Genomic DNA, 21,520 nt, shown 5'->3' with positions numbered 1-21,520 from the left:
CGTTCTTCAGAGTCGAGCTTTACATTTTTCCAAACATGTTCTCTTATTTTGTATAATCCTCCTAACAATCTCAAATCACAAAAGAACAGAGGTTCAGAAAACTTAAGACATTTGCTCAAGGTCAAGTCCCATCGTTGAAATGGCTTTGATTCCACTTGGCTTGAATTTGGGAATGAGGGTGAGATGGAGAGAGGGAAGGAGAAGATACTGCACATTGCTGTGGGGCAGGGGACATGGCAGCTGCCCTAAGACAGTGGTCCAGTCTGACCCAGCAAACCAGGATGGGCCATTTCTGCCTGAAGCCACATTCACACCTGGTCTGCCCGGACATACCCTCCCCTTTCTGGCCGACCCCTGGCTTTCTGGAACATCTGCAGAGCTTCTAGGAGAAGCCTTCCCAGGCAGCTCAAGTGCAGCCACCTTTTAGCAGATGGTGTTAATAACAGGCTTTGTTCTCCAGGTTCTTCTATTTTCAGCCACTAAATGCAATTTATAAAGAAAAAAAATTAGACACCGCCATTTCCCCCCACCCCCCAGCCCTTATCAGATCTCTTATAATTATAGAATAAGGTGCCTGCAACTCCCAGGGAGCTGGTTTCCATGGCAATGACAAGCTATTATATTCTAAAGGCCAAGCTAGAGCTCCACCCCCTCGTCCTCACCACTGCTCTGCGTCTTGTTATTGCAGTGTTCCAAAATAAACTTGCTGCCTAATCGTAAATCCCATATAATTAGAGATGAGCTAATCGTTACCCCACTACCTTTGTGCGGCCCACTCATCATGCCAGCAGTTTTTGGAACGCAATGCTTGGGGACTGTTTGATGTCAGAACAGACCTTCCTCTGCCAGGAGCCAGGTGCAGCCAGGATCCATATATGGCTGGGGACCCTCCAACCAGAAGGGCCCTGAGCTCCCACCTGCCGCTGGTGTTTCAGCAAAGGACAGGGACCACTCAGGCAGTGGCTGGGCTGCCAGACTGGTAGTTTTCCCCAGCTCCCCATTAAGGAGGGTCAGAGAAAACTCCTTGGAGGTGGCTGAGAGCTCAGACTCTCATACTTTTTGGCCACTTGCTGTGACCAGGGCAGAACATGCGACATTCAGACCGAGAAGGAAAAGAATTTTAATGTCTCCCTCCTACTTCTTGCCCTGCTTCCTTAGCACCTTCTAGACTAGAGGTTGCTTTTAGCACAATCTGTGTCTTGGGCTTGCATGTTTTGTTCTCATCCGTGAGTAATCACTGTCTAGATTTCAGCAGGTGGGGTCCCCAGCTGGTTCTTGGTGCTGGGAAAACAGTGCAAAATAAGAGAGGTTGTTGGGAAACTTGCGGTCTCCTGGGGTGGACAGTCAGATAAGAGAAAGAGAACAAAGTCGTCATGTCAGATGAAAGCTACACGGGAAATAAAACAAAGTGTGTGTTAGAATGTGACTGGGGGGCTGGGGGAGCTCATTTAATATCTGAGCAGAGACTCTGGGGACAAGAGGACCACCTGTAGTTAACCTTTTCAGGGGACATCAGCCATCACTTTCGGCCTAAATGTCCCTGATGTGCAACCAGAGTTGCTACAGGACTTTAACTGTGCCGTGCCTCCTGGTGATTTGTCGGCAGGCTCTCCCCTTTGCCCCTCCAGATCCACCCTTTGCTCTTCTCTGTCAAGTACCTGCTACTCGCCTTTAGAGCTGCCAGTGGGCTCCCTGGTGTCTGCTTGGTCTCAGACAGGGCGACATGCTAGCCCAAGACTGGAGCAGGAGGCTGCTGGCGGCTGGTGAGGCTGCGCCTTGCCTTGCCTCCTTCCCTGCGAACTGGCTGTCTTGGGGGTTTGCCTCCCTCTGTAAAAGTGCTGCCAGCTGGCCCCCTCCAGAGAGTACGCTGCCCTGTCTGGGTGCTGGTATCACTCCTCGCCTTGTCCCATCAGGATCAGGGTTCCAGCAGCTCCCCACTGTTGCTAGCCAGAGGAGACCTTGCCCACTCGGCCTCGTGTGCTTTCTTACGCCTGCCATCTCTTCTGCAGACAGCACAGTGTTAGACTCCGCCCTCCACCCTGTTTGAGACAGTTTGCTTTTTCCTTCGTGGCCCCTGACTGATTCCCTTCCCACTCCCACTTATACCAGCTTCCGTTCTACCTTTTCTCTAACTGCTCAACCGCCACCTCAAATTCTTTCCCCATTCCCCTCTGCCTCTTTTAGTCCTGATAATTCAAGGCTCAAGTCTCCTGTCTTCTAGAAGGCTCTTCCACACTCCTAGTTTTATAAGAATCAGCCCCTCTGTAGCTTAGCGGTCACTTCTAATTTCCCCTTTGTCTCCTGTCTGTTGACTTTACTTCTCCAGCTAGACTTCCATTTTCTGCAAGGATGGGACCACGCAGGTGTTCTGTGCACAGCCCACCGAGGGCTAGGCACACCTTACATGCCTGAAATTCTTTCTGCTGGTGGTGTTGGTCTGGGCTTCCTGGGCCCATCTCACATAACCGCGGGGGTCAGCTTGTGAATGTCGGGGTGGGGAGATGTATTAGTTGTTTCATCTGGTGTCATGACGGGTGGGATCGGTGGGATCTGGGTGAAATAGAACTACATGGGGTCATACTTTCTTTCCATTTCCTAAGACATGGGAGGTAATTCCAAAGACCTCATGGGGCTTCCTTCTCAAAACAGTAACTGAAACAAAAGTGTGAAAGCCGTTCAGGAAAATACATTGCCAATACCATCCGTTCAGAAAGGAGCAAATTAATACCACGCGAACAGGGGACTGGAAATCCCCAGAAGGAACGTGTGTGTCGGGACTGGAGAATAAGCGCCGAGAGGAGGTGAAAGCAAAGAAATGCTTCTGAGAGATCATGACACTCGCAGCAGGGCACAGGTGGGGCTTACTTCTGATATTTTTAGACTCTTTACAACCCCAGGAAACATAAAAGAAGTCAACAGAGTTTATCGCTTCTTTTGAGGGTGGAAAAAAAAGTGGGGCTGATTTTTCTCAAGTGCTGCGATAGAGTCGTTGGCTGAAAAAAGCAAGACTCAAAGGGTTGCCCACAGTTACAATCAGGGGAGGAAAACAAAGGCAAACCCCTAAGCCCCTCCAGATCAAGGAGGAGTATGGCTTCCTGGCTTGGTAATACATGGATTTTTAAACAATTAACCGATACCTTTTGTCGGTTCATTGTCTCTGGGGAATACCTCTGCAGCTTTATCACAGGGTCTCCTGAACAACACCCCATTAGTGAGTAGCTCTGCGGCATTCTCTCCTGTGGGGACCTCTGCCCTGCAATCGGGATGCCCGTAGCAACATGGGATTAATTTCTCTGGCCTCTGGCAGTCGGGGGTAATTTGAGGCTTCACTGGAGTGCGACAGGCCACTCACTGCAGGCTGAGTTACAAAAGCTGACTCCTGCGGACTTTGCTCTGGGGAGCTAATGTGAAGGGGTTCGATGGTTTGTCCATCAAGATTAAAAATGGCCCTTTGGTGATACTTCCATTTATTAAAGGAAGGAAATGTGTTTTGTGGTCCTTTCTGGTAGAGGGTCTTGTTCAGGTAACATCCGTGGATTTAATTCTGGATTTTCTTTCATGGGGTGTGGGGAGGAAGGCAGGCTGATGCGGGACCTTCCTAATGAGACAGGGACCATGGGTGTAGTCAGAGTAGGGTGAGGGCCTTGGGATAAAGCAAGGCAGGATATTTGCAGTCAGAGCAATGTAACTACATGCAAGGAAACCCCCTACTAAAACTCTGTGTTAAATATTCAGCTCTAGAGTCATTCTTCAGTAAGATGAGTTAATGTACCCCAGATAAGGAAGAGTAGCACATGTTTATTTTATGCTAATCATTTATAATCATGTGTAAGATTCACTTTAATATGCTAAAAGGCCCAGGCCTATGTGCCGTCTTTCCTCCTTCAGATCTGATGAAGTGATTTTGTGAACTGGGCAAACTGATTTAGCATGCAAGCCCCCCATAACAGTAAAAGGCAAGAAGGATTCCACCTTAAAGATAAGCTTGCACTTAATTTATTCTTTAGCAAACAATGCCTCAGCCCACCTTGGGGGCTGAGCAAGTGGCCTTGTTTCATATGCCCCCAGACCAAGGTGCTGGTATCTGGGGGGAGAAATCAACAGAGCAGGAGGTTACTTATATCAAGTTAATTCTAAATATCCTGGGACCACTTAATAAATCCACACCCCTAAGCTTTTTCTCCTGTTCTCATCTGCCTATAAAACTCCTAGACAGCGCACCACCCCAGACTCTCTTGTGCCCTCCTGGTGTGAGCAGGGAGTTCTATCCTTTCACTTTACCTCTAAATAAAAGCCTGTACCTTGCTCTCCTACCTTGAGTGTTTGTGAAGCTCATTCTTCGGCTTCCTAACAAAAGCCCCGGCATCACTAAGAGTAGCAGGTGAAACAGGGGGGTGCATTCTCCCACCTGGACAGAGAACACCACTCAGCACTGGCTTTCCGACTCTCCCACGTGCCCACGGAGGTTCCTGGGTGGGCTACCATGTCCACAGGATATGTAAGTGTCCATCCAGAGCAGCACACTGCCTGGCAAATGAATGGTGCCATGGTGATATGTGACAAAATGGTGCTTATGTCCCAAGGATGAAGTGTCTCTAATGAGGAGGCAGGAGCAGCAGAGGCCACGTGACAGCCTCAGATGCTCTGCGGCCTGAAAGGGCATAGCCTCTGGGGTTCCCCAGAACTCTTGGAGTTGGTGGACTTTATGAACAGTTGAGACCTATGATAGCAGGTGGGGCAGGAGCTGAGAAACATGGGTGTCAAGTGGTGTTGGGGGCATTAGAATGGGGACACAGCCTGTACTAGGGCAATGGCGGGCACGAGTTTGCTTGTTGTGTTTGAAGTAACTTCGACATCCAAGGGAAATGCTCTGTTATGCTCTTCAGCAGAGAGATGACTGAATATTTGAAGTTTTAAAATTATGTATTCCCTTTAGAAGAGAGGCCCTTTAAACACAGATCAGCCACTTACACATAAACAAAAGTTCTGCAAACAGGTTTTAGTAGGAGGGGAAAAATAAAGAGCCACATACTTCCCATATGGTGGGAAAGTGGTCATCACTGAGCAGAGAAATTCAGTCACAGAGGGAAGCTGAAGTCGTCAAAGCCTATCATCATGATAAAGCCCCGGATCTGCTCTGCTGTGGGCCATCATTTCTCCAAAAGATCTACCCTTAAATTTATTCCCAAGTTTATGGAGAAATAAATCTATCCCCCTTAGATGCTTCTCTCTTGTATCTTCTTCTTCTTCTACTTTTGGTTTCAATATATCATCCTTTTTGCATTGTATTTTTATTTGGTTCATTGAGGTACAATTTATATATCACAAACTTTGCCCATTTTAAGTGTACAATTCAATGAAAGCGAGTATCATAGATTATCCCTGAATTCTGGATTCAGGAAGGCTTGAGTCCTAATCCTAGCTTTTATACTTACTGAGTTTACTAATTATTCTGAACATCAATTGTTCATCTGAGAAGTGTATTAAGAGATATCTACCTTACAGCACTGTTAGGATGATTAGAAATAATATATGTGAAGGGCCTGACACATAGTAGATATTCAGTGAAATCATAAAATTACTGTATCTCAAACACACAACAAATACACAGATGCTGGCAAACAATAAGAATTGGTTGAGCACAGGAACTGAATTCTGAGGACCATTGTTTTTCTATTTTGTAATTTAATTGGTGGGATAGGGTGATAAGGAGAAAACACAATTTATTTGTAATAGAAATTGGCTGTTTTTAAAAATCAAATGAATTTTTAAAATCTTAATTTCTTTTGATTTATGTCACTCAAAATGTTACCCTCTTAAAACTGCATAGGGGTTTTCTTTCCAAATGATTTGACTCTTCCTGACCTTCCCCCGACTCAACTCTGTGTTTTACAGCTTTGTCTTGCTTTCCTCTAAAATGGATGAAAAAAACGAAACAAGACTGGCTTCAGCTTTTCAGAGCCCAGTAGTGATTTTCTCTTCTGATAGGTAATTTAAGACCCATAAAATGCAGTTACCATTTCCTGTGGATGTTCCACTTCTGTGTTCCGATTTCATATTTATTGCCATATGAGTCAACATTGCAATAAGTTGCTCCATTGCCCTGCGTTATTGATATAGTGCGTCCATTTATGTGGGGTTGGGAAGGGGGTTGGGGGCATTTATGTTCCTGGCTGGGTGCCCTGTGCTAAGATCCTGGAAAAACTAAACACGGCCACCAGGGGGCGTCTCTCTCTCACAGAGTCTTGTCTCAGGTCCAATTTTGAGATGGGGTGGGAGGGCCAGGTGCTGGGCTGCTTCTGCCCTGCTCCGCTTCCTGCCTGAGCCACACCACATTATGCCCAATTTTGCCCAAGGTCTCCGACTTTAGCCAGTCTCTACACTGGGACAGCTTCCTGTGTGGGCAGGGAATGAATGGGAGCTTCATGTCACTGAATTTTGGGGTCCCTCCATGGCTGCTTCTGGGAAAGGGTTTTTCTAACTGCTTCACCAGAATCACTAGAAGGTACTTACTAAAGGTATGGGTTCTTGGATTTCACTCTTAGACAAAGTGAGTCAGAATCTCAGAGAAAAGGGTTCAAGAGGTCTTCATTTTCTAGATGATTATAATGCAAACCAAAGTTAGGGCCCTGAAAAGGTCAGGTATTCTTAGAGAAAGTTTTTTATTTTTTTCCAGCTTTTCCCCCTCAAAACCAAACGCAAACCAAAAGAGAAATCTTCAGAGACTATGCCCTCACCCTAGGTCTCCATCATTTTAATCCATCTCTGGGGAGAATAATGTTCCCATCTCTGCCCGTGTTCGAGGGACCCTGAGGGCTACTTTGAATTTCAGATGTCAGACTTAAGAAAAACAGTGTTAAAACAATTACTGATATTAATTAGAAGATGTAGCTACTTTCTTTAAAAAGAAATGGGTGTTGTATTAGTTCCCCATGGCTGCCATAACAAAGGACAACAAATGGGGTGTGTTAAGACAAGAGAAATTAATTCCCTTAGAATTCTGGAGACTGAAGTCTGACACCTCGTGTCAGCAGGGTCAAGCTTGGCCCCTAGAGCCTTCCTCCTAGGCTCCAGGGGAGAATCTGTTCCTGCCTTTCTCTTAGCTGCTGGGGCTGGGGCAACCCTTGTGTTCTTTGGCGATCTTCTGATGCTGATACAGTGATAGCATAATTTCAGTCTCTGTCCCTATCCCACATGGTCTTGTGTGTCTATGTCTTTTCCTTTTCTTATAAGGACACCAGTCATATTGGATTAGGGCTCACCAGTGACCTTAATTTAATTGCGTCTGCAAAGATCTTATTTCCAAATAAAGTCACATTCATTGGTATTAGGGGTTAGGAATTCAACATACCTTTTTGGGGGGACACAACTCAATTTATAACAGACTTAGATGGTTTCCTACAACTGATCTATCTTCTGCTGAAGTTTCCAACCCACTGAATAGGAAGAAAAAACTAAATTTAGTCAAATGCAGTAAACTAAGTCCAGTTGAATGATTTAAACCATCTATCCATTCTGTGCAGGCATGACTCAGATAAGAACATGGTCTTCCTTATTTCCTCTCTCTTGGGATATCCATAGAGCGATACCTAGAGGTTTTGAGAACTGAGTTCACATACCTTCACAGTCATAGAGGAAGGGGCAGACCCACTCTGTCTGTGACTCTGCTGTTTTCTCCTGTAGTCTGGTAGCTGTGGGCTGGTCCAGTAATAGTTTCCACTGAGTTAAGACTAATCTTACTTGGCTTTTTGGATTACATGCTGACACCCTCCTCTGGAATCCTGGAATTTGGGCCATTAGTCCCTGAAATTCAGAAATCTTTTCCATCATATAGACTGGCTTTCAGGCTATTGTATTTTTGAAGGAGCCGAGAAAATCCCCTTTGAGACTCAAAGTTGATCAGTGACCCTTTTCTTTCCAATAGAAGCCAGCCTCTTCATCCTGGAGGCAGTAACTTTCATTATTTAGTCTCTGTCTGTAAGGTAATGAGATACAAGGGTCAACAAAACCCATGTGTTGTATTCATTTGCAATCACTGTGTAACAAACCATCCCAAAACTCAGTGGCTTGAAACAAGGGTTGGAAAATTTTGGCCTATTTGCCAAATCTGGCCCACAGTCTGTTTTGGGAGGACTAACAAGCTAAGAATGGTTTTTATGTTTTTTAGAGTGTTTAAAAAACAAAAAAAGAATATGCAATAAAGACCATCTATGGACTATAAAGACTAAAATATTTACTATCTGCCTCTTTATGGACAAAGTTTGCTGACCCTGGCTTAAAACAGTAAGTATTTATTATTGCCCACAAGTCTCCATGCTCTCTGGCTCCTGGATGCACTCTTCCGTGCATCTGAGGTCAGCTGTGGGTCAGGCAGGCAGTTCGCTGTTCTTGGCTTGTCTTTCTCCATATTTGGAGGATGGCTGGCTGTAGGTTGATCTGGGATGCCCTTGGCTACGACAAATGGGCTTTTGTTCATGAGATCTCTTATCCTCCAGCAGGCTGGCCTGGCCTTATTTACATGGCAGCGGTAGTGTTCTGAAAGACAGCAGAAATGAGCAAGTTCTGTGGAGGTCTACACTTGGAATTGACACACTGTCACTGCTGCCTCATTCTTTTGATTGAAGGTCCTGGCCCAGGTTCCAGGGTGGAGAAATAGACTCCATCTCTCAATAGAAGAAGCTTCAAAGTTACCTGATAAAGGATGTGGGCACAGGGAGTGGGGAATAATTGAGGCTATATTTATAATCAATATACCACCTATGGGTTATTATTTTCTAAATATTCCTCCAGTAGTAAAAATATTATATTTATCTATCTTTCCCAAATATTCCCTATGATATTAAAACCCACTTGTACAGAAGCAGGTTTGATTTGATTTAGAGTACATTAGGATTTAGAAGCACATTGGAAGGATGCGATTTAAGGCATATTAGGAATTTAGGCACCTTCTTCACAGAACTTTAAGTTCTAAAACCCTAGGATTAAGATTTTCAAAATTTCCTGCTAGGTCTGTCTTCTTTTGCCTTCAGTAAATGTTTCTTCTTGCCATTCATAAATCACCCCACCTGAAGGAGAGGAGAGGTTCGTCTTACTTTTCTTAGTATTTTACAATGAACAGAAGTTACTATATTTTCCTGACCCTTCAATCCAAATTCTGAAATCTGAACTGGTGTGGGGAGGCCTTGAGAGGCAACCACCAGATGCCTATCAATCACTCTCATGAAACTGCTGTGAGGCACTTCTTCTCTGGAGATTTTAAAAAAACATCTAAATTGGTACCCACAAGAACCATCCAGGATTTCATGCCAGCTAGCCACATGACCAGTTTACCACCAAACTTTTGTTAACTTGTAAATTCTGTGACTCATCTTGTCCTTTGGTGGGGGCCCCACCGCTTTTGCCTGGTGCTGTTTTACAGGGAAATAAAGCAAACCACAAAGATCCAAATCATTGACTTCTGGAGTCAGAAGGGAATGTCCAAATTTTCTCTGGTGTACTTACTCTGCCTTTAGCTCTATGATACTCATAGAGGTAACTAGGTTATGGTAGCCACTCTGTAAAGCATGACTTAGGGGCCAGTCTCTGGGCTGGAGAAATAAGAAAACCAAGACAACTCAGGGACAGTTGCCTGAGGGGACAGTGGCTCCCACTGGGTTGGAGAAATGCTGTGCTCTTACGCATTCTTTCCAAATTCCCATTGTAAAAATCAAGCCCTTACTGAAGCTCTGAAAATGAGACCTGGGATATAAATTCCTTGGTGGTTTCCCTAAAATGCTGACAGCTGCTGGAGGGACTAGGGTGTGCTCTGAGGACAGAGACCTGTGTTTGTTTAGCACACTGCTGTGGGGACAGGAGGAAGAGGCTGGACTGGGGAGAGGGAGCTTTGCTTGGAGCAGACTGCCTAAAATTATTCATGGCCCAGTAAGTTTGAAAAGTATTTTCAAGGTTGCCATAGGGGATAGAAATTCCTCATTACTTGCCCAATTAGCCACTATCTAATCTTCTCTTTTCCTTACTAACAGAACTCCACTGTGTTCCGGCCAGCTCTGTGCTAAGAACACTCACTTTCCCAGAGTCCCTTGCAGCGCTTATGTGGCATGTGATATCACTAGGACCAAATGAAGTGTGAGAAGATGTCTGCTGGGAATTTGGAGAAAAGCTTCCTGCTCCAGGTTCTGCTCCTTGGTCCTTTCCACACTCTTCTTTCTGCTACCCTGTGGCTGGGAGACCAGGGGTGCAGCATCTCTATAGGAGCCAAAAGGCAACAAGCGTGGATGGATGTCAACACCCTCAGGATCCACCCCTTGCAGGTGCAGCCATGGAGGACTGCATTCCTGGACTTCTGCTGTGGGGAAAATAAACCTCTTGTGTTAAGCAAATACAGAGCTGGGTTTACCTGTTACCTTCAGCCTGGTTCTCCCTGATGCAGAACTTACCTGATAAACCACAGCTCTCTGAAAGTTCTTATCTCTTAGTGACATCTGAGAATCAAGACTCATCATCAGGCCTGGGTGACCTCAGAGACAGCGTTCTTTTCACAGGAGTGTCCTGAGGAAGCTACAGAGGCGACATGAGTGAGGTCTGTGTGGCTGTGTGACCTCTGACCAGGCAACTTCACCTGGTGTGGGGAGAGCTCTAAGTTGGCCTGTGGGCTCTGGTCCTCCAGGATGAGGCGGGTATAACAATTAGTGGGAAACCAAGGTGCTCTGTGCTGCTCTATATCAAGATGACCCCCACACAGCTGACTGTCTCATCCCTGAGAGCCATGCATGTCCCACGGAGGTGATGGGGTAAAAGAGGCAGTGCCCTTGGGTGGCTGCTGGGCTTCACATGAGTCCATCTATACCTGCCTTGGCCCTTCCACAAGGTTCTGTATCCTGCCACAAAGCTGAGCAAACATGGTACTCGGTGCAACCTTCTCTGTATTTTGTGAGTCTGCTTGCCAACTCAGACCCATACATAGCCCCTGCTGTGCCAGACCAAGACCTAACTGATTTTGTTGAAACTGATTAGCAACCTTTTGTTCTCCTATTAACAAGTTATATTATTAACTGTATTTGTGGTCTTTTGTATTGCCTCACATATTTTTTGGGTGGGTTGGGGTGTAAATGATCTTAACAAGTACAACTAAAAAGCTTTCCTAATCAATGGCCATCTCGTTCCATTAGAATTGAAAATGTTGAATCTTCAGGAAAGTGGCAGGAGCCCATGTGGTAAGGTGCCATTCCACCTGCTGTGGGCAGGGATGTGGCACTGAGAGATGAAAAGGGCAGGGGGTTGGAAGTCAGGGAGACTTGCAAGGAAGTCCAGATGCTCCCGTTACAGCTGGGAGGTCTTGGGGGATTTATTTAGCCTTCCTGAGTCTCAGTTACCTTATCCACACATGGGGAAGAATAAGTCTGTGTGGATGAAGCAAAGCAATCTAGCTAAACTGTCCAGCAGAGTCCTGGCCCTGCATAGACACAGGCTTCCCACTGATGCTAGTCTTCTCCTTCTTTCAAGCCTATAATAACTGTAAGAACAGCAGCAGTGAGAAGATTGATGCTCTCTGATTTACACTGCCACTCACCGTGGAGTGGGGCTGAGTGTGTGCACTCTGGCATCAGACTGCTGGGTTTGCATCCATGGTCTGCCCTTTGGTAGTGGAATAACTTGGGGCAAGATACTTAAATTTTTTTGTGACTCATTTGCTTCATTTATGAAATGGGAATAATATTAGCACCTACTTTATAGGGTCATTGCAAAGATTACAGAAGATGAAAGTTGAGTATTTGGCACAGTGTCTGGCATGTATTAAGTGCTTAATAAATGGTTACAAAAAGAGTATTCGCAAGGGCTCAGGTTTCATTCCTTGGTTAGCAACACCTGCATGTAGCTGAGAGAGCTGGGGCTCAAAGCCAGGCCCCCTGACATGGAGCTTTTTCTGCCCATGGCACATTTTTTGGTGCAAGGGATATAAGCCATGAATGAGACACGACTTCAGCTTCTGTTTTCCAGGAGCTCAGGGTCTAGAGATAATGGGTATTCAGAAAATGAGAATGCTGGGACTCTTTAGTCCCTTACCACCCCAAACTGCTTGAATTTCACTTTCCCTCGGAGCAGGGAAGAAGGCCCTGCATCTGGCTTGATGGCCCCTGTGACAGGATGGGAGCAGCCAGAAGCAAATGTCTGGGATCCAGCACTGTGTTTTCCCAGCTTGGCTGCATCTGTGGGTGCTAGTGAGGTTTTTTCCCTCACAGATATATGTAGCTTATCATCATAGTCACGTCTGCGTGTTTTGTTGATGCCATTTAAATTCTGTTACTATTTAATACCAAGAACATTGAAAAAGAACATTTTGAGGGACTTGAAAAATCCAATTGGTCTCTTGATAATTTGATTTGTAGGAAACAGGAGAAGATAGCACTCTGAATAGAGTGCTTTTAAGTGAATCATCACTGCTTTCTTGTACAGGCACGATATGGGCTCAGATGGAGAGCTCTGTCTGCGAAACCTCTCATGAGGTGGGAGATGTAGTCTGCTGTTGGTTAGGAAAGGCGCAGCTTCATGTGGCAGAAAGTCCAAAATAATAATGGCATAAACAAGATGGACTATTTGTTTCTTGTACAAAAGAAATAGGGAGGAGACAGTTCCTGTTGGCAGGTGTCTTCTCAGGACCCCAGGGAGCCAGACGCCTTCCGTGTGTTTGTTCTGACATCTTTGGGACATGGCTTTCTCCTGATGGCCAGAGAAACCCTCCAGACTTCCCCATCACCATTTGGGCCTGCATTCCAGGCACATGAAGAGGGAAGGATAAGAAGGGAGTGCACTCTTCTTTTAAGGCATTTCCCAGGAGTCACACATTACCCTTTTGCTCACACATTATTAGCCAGTGCTTAGCGGCATGGCCACATCCAGCTGCTAGGAAGGTGGGCATCTTCGTTTGATATGCCTGTGGTTAGGTTCTGGTGCGGATCCTTTTCCTAGTTGCTGGCTTCTTGTTGTGTCCTCACATGGGGCAGAGCAGAGAAGGGAAGCAAAGTCTCTTATGACTCTTATAAGAGCACTGATTTCATTCATGAGGGCTCCACCCTTATGACTTCATCTAATCCTAATTACTTGCCAAAGATTGTACCCCCGAATGCCATCTCATGGAGGCATAGGGTTTCAACATATGGATTTGGGGAGGACACTTAGTCCATACCACCTGGGATATTTATTCTGTGTTCCAGGAACCTAGGTACCCAACTAAAATAAGGTTCCACTAGTAGGAAAGGAGGGCAGAATGGCCACTGGGGCTTGGGCAGTGGGTTTTGTGATACCTGATCTTGGAGGCTTGACAAGACACCCTTCTCTGCTGGCAAAGGTTCATATGGGAATAATAGCAGGGACCAGCAACAGAGACATCCCTAGTGCAGATGGGACTACAAATAGGACACATGGGACTAGGAAAAAAAGAGGCAATTGTGAAGTACGGTTTAAGACAGAACTGAAGAACCCTTGGAAATCCTGTAGGGCTGTGGGTCACTTTCCTCATTTGACATATAAAGCTACGGAGGGCCACAGGGATGAGTTGACTTGTGTGTGTCCATCCACACTCTGAATCACTAATTCAGGACTGACAGGACTCAGAAAAACTGTTAGACTCACAGTCACAGCTTATTACAGTGAAAGAATACGGGCTAAAATCAGCCAAAGAAAAAGGCTCAGAGGGCAGTGTCTAGGAGAAACCAGGTGTCATCATTTAGGAGTCCCGTCCCTGTGCGGTCAATGGGGAGTGCTTAATTCACGCAGCCACAAGGTCTGATGACATAGACAAGGTCTGTTAACCAGGGGAGCTCACCTGAGCCTGGAGTCCAGGGCTTCCACTCGGGAGTCCTGCATGCCTGACCCTCAGTACTCAGTGTCTAGTCAGCCCCTCAGAGGTCAAAGTGAGAGAGTGTGGCCCAATAACTCCACCATAAATCACATTAACATAAACTGTCTTGTGTGACCCACGTATATAGAAACACTCTCATCAGGCAAGATATTCCAGCAGCTCAGAGGTTTTCTCCCATGAGCTGGTCACGTGACAGTCCTGAAGACCTTTAGAATGTGCAGGGTTTGGGCAGTACAGGCCTGCTGAGTTAACCCCCTACTGCACACTTGCTCAAAGCTACACACCCATGGCAGAGCTAGTCTCAGAATGTTTACCTCCTTGGAAGTCATCGAGGACAACCTGGGTGGTTGACTTGCCCATGGCAGAGGCATGTCTAGGGTGTTCACCTCCTGACCCCCATCCAGCACACCAACAGGATTAAAAACATGAGCTGGGACAGTGTCCTGCATGCAAGTTGGCTCTGACACTTAGTGGGTGTGACTTGTAACAGTTGCATAAACTCTTAGTGCCCTAGGCTGCTTCTCTGCAGATCTGAAGATGATAGGACTGTCATCACACCTAGGGTTTCTGTGAGGGGTACGTTCATTAGCATGAGGATCTCCAAATTGTGCCTGGCATAGGAAACGTAGCAAAGAGTGAGTTGCTGTTATCATCCATATCATGTTGCTATTCCTGAGTCTCTTTCCATGTCTGCAGAAATCCCTGGAACTGGCTGGTTCAGAACCTGGATGCTGACAAGTACATGCTTGGCCAAGGCAGAGCCTCTTCCTGGAGGGTCAGCCACAGAGCAGCAAGCTGCCCAGCAAATTCCAGAAATCCCATCATTGAAGACGGAAGTCTCTTCCATACTTATTAACCATGTTGCAAGGATTCCAACTGTTCATTCTAAGCCTATGTTCAGTAAGGCGATGCTTCCCTGTATAAATTTTAAAAAATCCTTTTTTAAATTGGGTGCTTTCTTATCTTTTCTCATTTCCAGAATCATCTCAGTAAACTTTTCTTCTGGGGTGATTCTCTTCAATGCTTTAGTGTTTCCTGTGTTTCTCTAGAGAAAGGATTCCCAGTTGGTTTTTGTTCATTTAGTCAAACACAGTCCCAAAAGACAGGAGCAAAGGATTCTTATTTATAACAATTCCTTTATAAGGACTTCCTTATTTATCCTTATTATCAAGCTGTGCAATTTTGCAAAAGTCGTTTGACTTCTCTGGGCATCAGTTTCCCCATCCTTTAATTGAGGGGAAAGGGAGAGATGCGTGCTCCATTTCCTTCCACTTCCTCTACGGTACTGATGTGTAATGTGAATCTGCTTAATCCGTGTCTTGGGTCACTTTAAGTACACATGCCTGGTGTGTGTGTGTGTGTGTGTGTGTGTGTGTGTGTGTGTGTGTGTGTGTGTAGCTGGAAGACAGGGGAGCAGCAGGGATTCACTAGTGCTGTTTTCCTCCATGTTTTATGCTGCTGAGCACTTGTGAATCACAGGCCTGGTCAACCGGAGGCTGTGTGGGGTTAGAGACCCTCAGCCCCGCCCCTCCGCCTCGCGCGGTGAACGCGGGTGCCCCCAGAGGGATGCAGGAGAGGATGTTCAGTATGCTGGCAGCCTTGGACTTGACTCAGGACAAAGACCTTCAAGGTGGAGGTCACCCCCTGCCCTCCTGAGAATGCAAGACTGAGTGTTAGCCCAGGGCCAGCGCGCTGGCATGTGCTGGTTGGGGTTTAAGAAGGGAGGACCCCAGGAAGGAGACGACGGTTCTCCAGCTGGTCCCTCCGGTCCCCGCTGCCGCCCCAGGGCAGTTGGTCTGGAACCTGCTCCCTTCCCCCGCTGGCTTCCTGAACTCCAGAGGAAGTGCCACCCCAGCAGGTAGCAGCCTGGAGCCTGCCTGCTGCCTGGCACCCGCTGGCCCGCGCTGCAGGCGCCGTGCGCAGGCTTCTTTTTAAAGCGGTTTAAAAAAGGAAACAGCCTCTCCCCATGAAGCCTGAATAGCAGCATTTCTGTCACCGGTTGTCATGACATAGGCTGACACGGGAGCAGCCCCGGCAATGGGGCTGACAGCTTGATGGGTTTAATTTCGGTGCCGATTTCTGCAAAGAGGCAGCTGCCGGGACGTGCCGCTGGTGGACGGGGAGAACAAAGGGGAAACAGGTCGCAAATGCAGCCACGGCGACAGCAGCAGCCCACAGGGGTTGCCGGGGCTCTGCCCAGCACCAGCTTCCCTGATGGCTGACTTGGGGCTTTCCGTGGACTTACTAGCATCCACCCTGCTCATTACTCCCCTCTGGAGGGGGACCCATCTTTAGTCTCTCTGAGAAATGGAGGTAGACATCAGATAACTTACCATGAGATGAGGGAGTTGGTCAAGGTGTCAGCCGAACCTGTAAATCCCTACTGTTGGTCCTGGGTGCAAGTCACTGGGAAGCCGACAGAGACAGCAAAGTCCATCATGTCCCTTGCAGTCTTAACGCCACTTGCTGTTCCAACCCTAGGTCCCAATGCATGTGACAGAGGATTTAATGACAAAAAAATAAGGCAGGGTTCCTCCTTCCTAGCTCTATGCTTCCTCTGTTGCTTGTGTCCTTTTCCTACCCTGGTCTGGGAGAGATGGGACCCACCAACACTCGCTGCCTCTCCCTACCACAACCCTGGCTTCCTATTTTGTTCTCCGCAGAGCCTTGTGTATTGGGAACCCCATGAACTGGCATCATTTATTCTCTCCACTGACAACCAACAACCGTGAGCTGGACAGGGAGCCACAAACTGAATTATGCATGCTTCCTGCCTTTCAGGATCTGAATGTCAGGTAAGGAGGATTGACATGCAAAGAAGTAATCTTTGGAAATGCAAATTAAAGCCCAGCTCGTGATGCCACTGGAAACGTTTAGAAGGTCTCAACAGATTGAGTGTTGCTTAGGATGTAAAATGACCAGATGTCTGATATGCTGCTGGAGAGAGGGTAAATTGATACAAGTGCTTGGGAAATAATTTCATATTATTTAATAAAAGGGAAGATGCACATATACGATGACTGGAAAGTCCATGATTAAGTCTGTACCTGGGAGAAATTTCTGTGCATGTACTCACAATGGAGATGTTTGAAACAGTGACATACTGGAACCAATATAAATGTCCATTAAGATTAGAATGAATAAAAATATTTTGGAATACTATACAGCAGTGAAAATGGATGTACTACTACTCCTACATACATCAACATGCATGAATATTACTAACAAACTGGAGAATAAAAAAGCCACAGAAGAATATGTTGAACATGACTTGGCATAAGTAAGTATCAAAAATGGACAGTTACAAACTGCATAGATATAAGCATATTTTTTAAAAAGACATATATAAAAGAGAACAATAAATTATAAAAAGGGACTGGTAACCGCAAAACACAGGATAGTGCTTACTCTGGGGGTGGGTGGGGCTCGGGAGGTCATAGTCACAAATGGTGCTGTGGCCAAGCTTGTGCACAAGTAGGCTTATGTCTGGAATGTTCATGATATCCAAATGGTGTTTTCCCTTGTTAAAAAAAGTTTTATTCAGATACAGTTGAAATAGAATAAGCCACACCTATTTAACAAGTACTGTTTGATAATTTGGGACATAATTTTTTCAAACCAGTTCTGGCTATTCTAAGTCCTTAGCATTTCTATATGAATTTTAGGTTTAGTTGCCTGAGGGTTGTGCAAATGCCAAAGGTTCTCTTACATCAGCCTTCCAATTATACTGATTAATTAGTAAGACAGGACAAGGAGCATAGAGCAGTGGAGGACACAGAGGATGGCCAGTGCTGAGCAGGCATTAGGACCTGTGAAAGGGAGATTCAACTTTGGTGAATCAGAGGAAAGTCAAATCTACCATGAGCTTAGGCCAGCATAGCTGGTGGTATTTGTCCACAAAACATTGGGAAGTTCCCCATGCATCACATAACCTAGGCACTGAATGGTCCCTTGTTCTGAATATTGTCCTAAACATTTTCTCTGCTGGCCTTTTTGTGAATGTCATGGTGACAGTGTGCTGTGAGTCAGAATGGGAAAGGTGATCGCAGTCCATATTTCCAGAATGTTGAGTAGCTTCTTCACAGTTCTGTGTCATGTGAGGACACTAGGGAGAAGGAAGTGGGAAGCAGTCTGCCCACTAATGTGAGAGACCCCTTGGACTCAGCTCCTCTGCCTTAGCCAGAATTACTAGAGAACCAGGTGAAGGTTATGGCTGCTGTCTTACCCCTCAATGGCACATCTGCACCCCCACATCTGCACTGTGTGTCAGAGAGGCCAGGAGGCAGGAGGTGACGTGTGACCTAACATCCAAATGCCCCCTTCCTTTGAGTGCCCTGATTTCCTTTTTGGGCAATTTGCTATCATGCCTCATCTTTGTGGGTGGGCATTTCCTGGTAACAGCCACTCTCTCTGCCTCCATGAAAGTCAGCAGAGGCCAGATTCTTCCTCTGTTTTGTTGGAGAGCGTGGGGACATGCAAATGAGTGAGAATTTGAGCTGTGGCAGAGGCCAGGACAGGTCTCTGTGCCTATGCATGGTGACGTTTTGGTGTCCCTTACACAGGGCTTGCTACATACAGGATTCTCAGTAAATATTCAGTGAATCAGTGCATGGATGATATAATAATACTGTCTGCAGATCTCATGTCTCCCAAACAAAAACACGGTCTAGAATCACAGACTTGTCAAGCTTGAACAGAGCTTGTTTTTTCTTTCTCATCTAATCCGAACCCTTCATTTTGTTGGTAAGTAAACAGAGACCCAGGAAGCCCGAGGGATGCGGCCCAAACTGCTCCCCTCCATCATTCCCCAAGCATAGGCAGAAGTGGGTTCTAAATATCCATATTCTAGACCATTTTTTTTTTTCAGCTACTCTACCTCCCAAACCTTTAAAAAGATGTCTGGATGTTTGTCCATTTAACTAGATGCACACAGACATATACATACTTGTAACAGGACCATTGAAAATGCTGACAGTGGAGGGCAGCGTTGATACCAGCCAAGATTCAAAGAAGAGTGTTTCAAGACACTGATGAACAGGACTATGGCTGCTTCATAGTCTAAGTGGGTTACATTTAGTAAGCTTTTCAGGATCCCAAAGCATCCTTTCACTTTGTTTATTTTTCAGACCTAAGTGTGCTAGAAGTTGACTTTCCTAAGTCACTTAGGTGGCCTTTTAGAATCTGGACAATACACCAGCTCTTTTGATGGGACGGTTGTGGGCCCTGGATGTGTTCTAGAATCTACAAGTATGGCAGTTTTCTAAAAACCTATGCACTGCCACGCAGATTTGCTTCAGTGAGTGAAACCTGTATAAAAACAGCTTTGTGTTTAATTGTTAAGAAACAACCCCATGGCTAATGCCCAGACTTGTTACCAGGCAAATAGAAGTGAAGCTTAAGAAATGTGCAAGACTGAATTTACCAGAGGGCATTGTCTTCAGTCTTAATACAAATTGCTAAGACTCCCAGTTTGTAGCAGATTTTTTTACCTTGGAGTCTGCAGCAAGGTATCCTCAGAATGAGGATCTGATGTGGGTCCTCCCAACAGCAGACCCTAAGACAAGGACTTGGATTCAAGTGGTTTACTTGGAAGATGGAATGAGGGAGGAGGGGAGAGTGAGACAGCAAGGAGGCAGCACCAATCAAAGGTGTGATCATGAGCAGACTAGGGTTGTAGGCAACTGAGGTTCCATCCTGTTGGGGATCTTCGAAGAGATGGCGTAGGTCACACCTGAGGTTTGCCCCACTGCTGGGGAAGGAGATGTGGTGTAATCCACCAAGTCTTGTCCTTCAACGCTCGAGGGCTGTTCCTGGAGTGTCAGCTCCCTGGCATTTCTGGCTGCAGGTGATCTCTGGGGTTGGCCAAGCCATGTGGGTGAGGAAGCAATGGCATCCACTACACTAAGGAAATACTATTCCAGCTACTGGGAGAAAATAGGATCTTTGTACAGCACTTTACACTTCTCCCCTTTTTTAAACATCACCATGGCAACCACCACAAAATAGAACACCTAAAGTTAGGAATAACTTAAAATTTCAGGAAATATGGACTCTAGGACAGAGTTACATTTCCACTTGATAAGAAAGCTTTACATGAAAAATTCAAAACTCTAAATTGATACTAGCTCTTATTGTCCATACCTGTGCTGCTGCCATTGATCTTGAACTCTTCTAAACATCGTGCATAATTATAGTACAATACTGAAACCAGGAAGTTGGTACTGATGATATTGATACAATCCAGCAACCTTACTTGGCTTTTACCAGTTTCACATGCACTCGTTGGTATATATTTAGTTCTATGTGATTTTATCACCTGTGCCAATTTGCCCACCACCTCATTGAAGATATTGGACAGTTCCTTTGCAAGGATTCCTCCTGCTACTCTTTGCAGCTACAGCCACCTCCTGCACCCCCCACCCCTACTAGCCTGAGCAACTGTCAATGTTCACCATTTCTATGTAATTTTGTCATTTCAAGAATGTTGTGTAATGGAGTCATACAGGTATAACCTTTCCAGATTTCTTCTTTCACACGGCATAACTCCCTTGAGATCCATCCAAGTTGTTCTGTGTATCAGTCATTTGTCCCTTTTTATTGCAGAGTAGTTGGTATTTTATGGCTTTGCTGTATCACAGTTTCTTTAACCATTCACTGACTGAAAGACATTTCAATTGGTTCCTGTTTTGGGATGTTGTGAGTAAAGCTGCTATGAACATCTGTGTACAGGTTTTTGTGTGAACAGAGTGACTGTGTCATTGTACCTTTCTACCAGTGCTGTATGAAGTGTCCATTTCTCCACACCCTCCCCAGTATTGGGGTTTAGTATTGATCTCTTTTGCCTGGATCAGGGAGATTGAATTTCTCTGGTTTGAGAATAGTGCCGGGTTTGCAAACTTTACAGGAAATTGGTCCTGTTCTTGGGACCTACGTGATAAATCTTGTCATTCTTGCTCTTCGGTTTCCCAACTGCTCCTCTTCCAACCTTGAAGTAACATATGTGGTAAGTTGCAACAGATCACATTTCAAAGACTAGCTTCCATCAGGTTAAGAAAATAAAAGGCTGATTCCCAGCCTGTGGAGGTAAGTAAGTGACTCACACAGAGCCTGAATCAATGCAGGCAGATGGAATGGGGAGAACATGAAGGATGGAAAAGCCAGAGGAAAATGACCAAAGAACTCTATTTTCATAAGATGGAATGAATACCGGAACACTGTGCAGCAGGCTAAATATCTGCCACATACACAGAAAGGACAAGAAATGTTCCTGTAGTGATAATTCTGCAAATGGGCTGTGAGATACTTCAAGGAGGACTGAATGATTATGTCCACCAGTTAAGGACTTGGAATAACATAATATTTATTGAAAAGGATATAAATATCCATTGGTTTAGATGCTGTCTTAGAAATGATGCCATGCCATCTTAGAAATGCTGTAACTGACGCCCAGAGCAATTTCACAGCTTGTCCAAAATCACATGGGTTGCCAACTGCAGACAGCAACTAGAGCCCTGCACGGCACAGCTGGGCTGCGGTGCATGTCCCTCACAGCTATGTGTGGTGATGCATTTTAAAAAAGAGTTTTATCTTGACCTAGGACAGGTATTTTCCTGTCATCCCAGGCCATGAACTGCTTTCCTTGGCAATCTACGTGCTATAGGT

The sequence above is a fragment of the Manis javanica genome, chromosome 2, assembly GCF_040802235.1.
Source record: "Manis javanica isolate MJ-LG chromosome 2, MJ_LKY, whole genome shotgun sequence".
Taxonomy (NCBI): domain Eukaryota; kingdom Metazoa; phylum Chordata; class Mammalia; order Pholidota; family Manidae; genus Manis; species Manis javanica.
Note: the sequence above shows the minus strand (reverse complement) of the source record.